At 38.2% G+C, this 5794-nt stretch overlaps 1 pseudogene; it reads right to left on the reverse strand.

Moving 5' to 3' along the window:
* Nucleotides 1-226: 226 nt before the first annotated feature.
* LOC123393490 lies at nt 227-345 on the reverse strand (annotated as a pseudogene).
* Between the last annotated feature and the right edge of the window lie 5449 nt (nt 346-5794).

The raw sequence follows: 5794 nt of genomic DNA on the forward strand, positions 1-5794 counted from the left end.
GATTATCCTCAGGGTAGATGGAGAATGTTTTATGAAGTCTGATGAGTTTTGGTTGTACAAAGATATATGCAACAGTGGATCAAGAAAGAAAATATTTGAGGAAGTTTAAAAACGGCCTCAAATTAAAAGGAAATACAGAGGTCCCAGCTGAAGTTTTCACAATTGTTACTCTATTTTGGTTACATTTATACGGTGGGCCTTTAAGGTCAAAGTATTGCTATCTCATCACAGGGATGTAGATGATAATATCTTAGTAAGTTTAATAGATTTCCTTTGCTTTTCAATTAGCAATAATCGCACCTCAGATAAACCTCATTGGCTATGATACTGCCACTGCACAAAGTTCTTTTGCTTTTCAAAAGAGACATTTAAGTGTCTTGCACCAAATAAAGAAGAGAAAGGCAAAGTATATTTGCATTGGCTGTCTATAAAGTAAGAGGCAGCTCTAATGTTTATCATTCACCATATTCAAAGAACAACATGAGAGAACTCATGTTCAATTCAGCTGTGTTGAGCAATAAAGGTGATTTCAATTGCTCCCTGAATCCTAGAAAAGGTGGAATGGACAAAGCCAGGGCCTGGGCCTCAAGAGCGTCTGGAGCTAATATTCCCATTACTGCAACACTCTCTCCTCTTTCTCTGCCAGTCTGCTTCCTGCTCTTTTGCTCTAGACAGGACTCTTCCACACAGCAGGAAGCACAGCTCACTAATAACTTTTTAAATTTCCATCAATAACTGCTGTATTAGGTACTGTTGCTGCCTTGGTCATGCCCCTGTCCCATCTGTGAGGTCATCTGTGGCTGAAGAGTTAGTCTCTTCTCTGTCCCAGGCTTCCTACCTTGAGCACCTGCATTTTTCTGTATTGAGAAAAACAGAAACATTTTTTTTTCTGTTTTCTGCATTTTCTCTTCTGAGAATACAGGCTGGAGAAATGGGCTGGGATGGCAGAGAGGGCAGGCCAAAAGTGCCCAGTGGTTCGTATGCTCAGGAGTTAGCTTCAGTCACAGAGGGATGGGAGTGGGTACATAAACCACCCACTCTCCCCAGTTCTGAGTTTTGTGCTCTGGGCCTCTGAGATGTCCCCAGCAGGACTCAACATCTTTCGTTACAGCTTTCTTCTTTTCCTCCTCTCATTTCCTCACTCTCTTACCACGCTTCCTGGAATCATCTCCCAAATAAAGTATTGTACTCAAATTCTTCCTCAGAACCTTTTGCGGGGCGGGGAATCCAAACTGAGACAACCTTCAGAGAATAACTGATTTAGTCCTTTACGACTAGTGCAAAATTAATGGAGAGATTCTTAGATTGGCCCATCTTGGGTCAAACGCCTATGTATGGTCTCCTTGGTTGCAGCCATGGGAGCAGGAACATGGTAGCTATCACATGGGTAGAATAGCCGAAAAAGTGCTCAGAGTCAGGGGTAAAGGGAATGAAGAGAAGAAGCAGTTCCAAGACATAGAAGAATATTATTCGTAGAAGATAGGATACGTGTTGGATGATGCATTGGTTGAGTGTATAAAACCATAACTCTTTACCCATAAGGTAGTTAATAACGTATTTTGTAAAATGTTTGTTCTGAGACAATTTTTTTGTAGCTTAGTTTTAAAATAATTTAAACTTACAAAAAAGCTATAAGAATAGTACAAGGACCCCTCGTATAACTACTGTTTGGATTTAAGAATAGTTTAGATTTGGTCCTTTTTTTTTTTTTTAAGATTTGTTTATTTATTTTAGAGGGAGAAAGAGCAAGGAGGGGCAGAGGGAAAGAGAGAGAGAATCCTCATGCAGACTCCCTGCTGAGTGGGGAGCCTGACACAGGGTTTGATCCCAAGATCCTGAGATCATGATCTGAGCCAAAATCAAGAGTTGGATGCTCAACCAACTGAGCCACCCAGGCACCCCTTGGTCCTATTTGTTTTTATAAAATTTTCTCTTTCTCTCACATATATATTTATATATGCATGTATAAGCCTATGCTTATATGTATATATGTCCTTATATATATACACATGTATATATGTGTATAGGTTTAGACATACTCTCTCTATATATGTGTAGATACATATATAAATATTCAGGTATCTTTTCTCTGAACCATTTGAATGTGTTAGAGGTATCATACTATTTTACCCTTAAATACCTCAGTGTGTATTTGCAAAGCACATGGAATTCTCTTATATAATTCGCATACAATCATAAACCCAGGAAATTTATTATTGATTTTATACTGTTACCTAATTTTTATTTCATGCTCAAGTTTTATCAATTATTTCAATATTATCCTTTAGAGCTAGTTTCTCCCTAGCTTAGGATTTAATCCGAGAGCACACATTGTATTTAATTATCAAGTCCCTTTACTCTCCTTTAATGTGCAATAGTTTTTTTCAACCTTCTTGTGACCTTGGTATTTTTGAAGAGTATAAGCTAGGTATTGTAAAATATCCTTTAATTACAAAACCAATATATTTTATATGTATTGGTAACCAGAAACCAATATATTTTAACTAGTGCATATGTGGAAAATGGAAAGAGGCAACAGCAAGTAACAGCTCCAAAGACAACCTTCACATTCAGCTCATTAACTTTGAAGGGGCTTCCATTCTACTTTGTATTATATGTAGTGTTGATAAACTACAACCTGGGATGGAATGTTCATTGATATGTTAGACAGCGCAGTGTTACTAGAATATGATTGACTATGTGAATGCAATCAAGCTGTCAGTGAATCCTTCAAATCATTCTCCTTCCTTAAAAATACTATTCAAGGGTGGTCTCTAATCAAAACTTTCATATAGTGAGAGGGTGTGCTGAATATAGCATAGAAATTTATATCTTAGTGGAGGTAGGTGTTATTTAGTGCATTTTGTAGAACAAGAACTTTACATTTACTGAGCTTAAGATAGTTGACTATGGTAACCAGTGGAAAGCCAAGGTTAGACCCTACATAAACCTGATTCTTTGCCTGAGTGCTCTTTTCTGTTTTGTCCAAGTAATCAAAACGGTGCTACTCACTGTAACTGTCCAGTCAAATCCCATTCGTGATTTGGTGATCATCCAGTTTTTAATGTATTTGACTCTTCTCATTACTAAGCAAAACAAATGACGCTTTACCAGGAAAATTCTTACTTTAAGGGCTACTATCTAAATGTGTTACTAAAATTAAGTACTAATTTGTGCCTTAAAACATTCATTCCGCCAGTGAAAATGCCCCCATAGCTAAATGAACAACTGTTTTAATACATTAATACCTGATGTTTTAGATTTTTTTAAGTAGAAAAAGGAGTCTCCACTATTTGTTTTAGGAACAATGCACTCCAATGGACTAGAAACTCATAGCAACGAGACAATTTTTTTACAGAGTGCTCCCCTCAGCAGGGAGAAGGGACTGAAAAGCAGTCTGGTATATTGGGAAGAGCATGGGCTTTAACCAGTCAAATGGAATTTCAAATTCTGTAGCATCAGTATTAGCAGCATAGCTTGGGCAAGTAAGTAATCTTTCTGAGCTTCAAATTCCTAACTTGTGTAATGGTAGATATGATATCCATGATTTAACTCTCTGGTACTTTTAGTACTTACTCTTCAGGATGACAGAAAATGTATTTCAAAGTGTCCTTATATATACACACACATATATATGTGTATATGTTTAGACATGTGGTGGAAATGCTTAGTGGTGATTATCTTCAATGGGGTAATTGTCCAAGTGCTGTGAGTAGATACTAAGGAGCATCATTATAAGGAGAGGAAGCTGAGTCTACTTGCTGGAGCTAAAAATGATTCAAGATGGTACAAACAGTCCATACAATTTTCCTTTAAACTTGCTTTGCGGATTTGGGGCTGGCTCTTAGCAACAGTTTTACTCTCTTCCATTCCACTTTTCTAGAGGTTATGTTGCATTAAACAAACAACTGCTCTCACTGTTCAAAGTTGCCCTAGATTTTTATTTTCACTAGGATTCACCAACATTAGAAGGTTTTGGGATGGGGATCCGCATAGTATGACTTGCTCTACTCTCCCCTTGGGAGGCCATGGGTATATTTATGTATTCTTAAATGAAAATAAAACCCGTGTCCATAGATGGTAATGCAACTTGGTAAAGAGATTTCTTGAAATTTAAATCATCTTCTGCTTGCTTTTTCTCACCTCAAAAGCAAATTAATAAAATAAATTTCATAGTCTTTCATAGGAATATTTCTTCCCTGGTTGAAGTCAGTAATGTCAAGGTAGGTGTGATTAACAAAGTCTGAAAATGGGAACCATAATGGAAACTACAACCCAACCATGTAAGGGCAGCATCACAACTGGGAAGATGACGCAGACTCAGTCACTGTCTGAAAGGATTTCTCTACTTTCAATGGAATGGAATCCCATGGAATTGTTCCTCTCCGCTCTTCTTTTCCTGCTTGAACAGAAAATATACCCAAAGTATTGGCAATTATCTGTATGAATCAGCTACTTTTGAGTTTGACAATATTCTTGGAAAAATGTTTTAAAAGCAATTTGCCTGGCACATGAAGTTCATGGAACTGCTTAATTTGGGAGGAGCAGGAGAGATCAGGGGTCTAACGTCCCAGCTGCAGCAGGCATACCCTCTTCAGTCTCTCTAACAGATGGCCAACCATGCTGTTCATCATTCAGAATGATAAAATAAGTTGTTCTAAGGAAAAAGGTGAATTTCTGTATTTGGGGCTCCATAATCCTCTACTTCATTCAAATCATTGTCTTCCAGAAACAGGAAATCCAAAAGAAAATGAAAACGAACTATATTAAAAATATATACATATAGAATTGAAAGAAGACATGGTGTTCCCTTTTATTTTTATTGTATTAATTTTTTCTTTTAGTGGCATACATTTGTGTACAAATATATACACGCATATGCTAATACGGAATACGCACGCACAAACACACGTGTTTAAATACCTTATTTCAGGCCATCCCAAATTATTTTTGTAAAGAGCTTTTAAACTGTTACATAAACATGTGGTGGTGAGACTCCTGAGCCTGATAATGAGGACGGGACATTTACAAATGGCGGTCCCTGCTAGACACAATAGCGTCTCCGTCTCCAGATGTGATTTGAGTGTCCACACAGGGAGCTCTCAATCATGATCTGCACTGAGCTTCCCTCTCCTCTTGTCTCTACTTCAAAAAGAGACCAGCAGGTGAGGGGAAGGCTTTCACAGCCGAGAATAGAACCAAATATGATAAAAAGTACAAGAAGATTTTTGGTGGCATATTGGAGGCTTTGTGTCTTGGTAGTCTTGTGAATCAGAGCATTTTCTTTTCTGCCTGCTTTTTTATCTGTCCCTTTGATTGATCGGTCCTTGTCTGATATTGAGCCTTCCAGCCAAAGACTACTGCTTGCATGGGGCTGCAGTTTCGGCAAGTGACTTATTTTACACAGGGATGGCGTGTGAGGTGGAGGAATGATGGCGGAGAGCCGGGAGGGAATAGCTGTCTGTCACATAGTAAATAGGGACGGCTGCAGATCAAGGCCAAGCTGGAACACATGGCAGGCTTCAGGGACAGAGCAGAGCGGCTGAAAATTGAATCCTTCCTCCTAGCTCCTGACCCTGTCAAATCACAGTGCAGGAGTTACTCTTCTGGAGGTAGAGTTCCTAATTTTTATTTTACCCTACATGTTTTCTTTCGGTTTTGTTCATACAAAGCCTGAAAAGCAAAGATGAATATTTCAGGAGTTTGAGTGGAAAAGTCTCCACTGAAAACCTCATTTAGGCTAACTAATAGGCATTCACAGAATTCAGTTATGTTTTCCACAGCTTGAGTCTTT

The sequence above is a fragment of the Mustela putorius genome, unplaced genomic scaffold, assembly GCF_011764305.1.
Source record: "Mustela putorius furo isolate JIRA1106 unplaced genomic scaffold, ASM1176430v1.1 tig00000868_pilon_pilon_pilon, whole genome shotgun sequence".
Taxonomy (NCBI): Eukaryota; Metazoa; Chordata; class Mammalia; order Carnivora; family Mustelidae; genus Mustela; species Mustela putorius.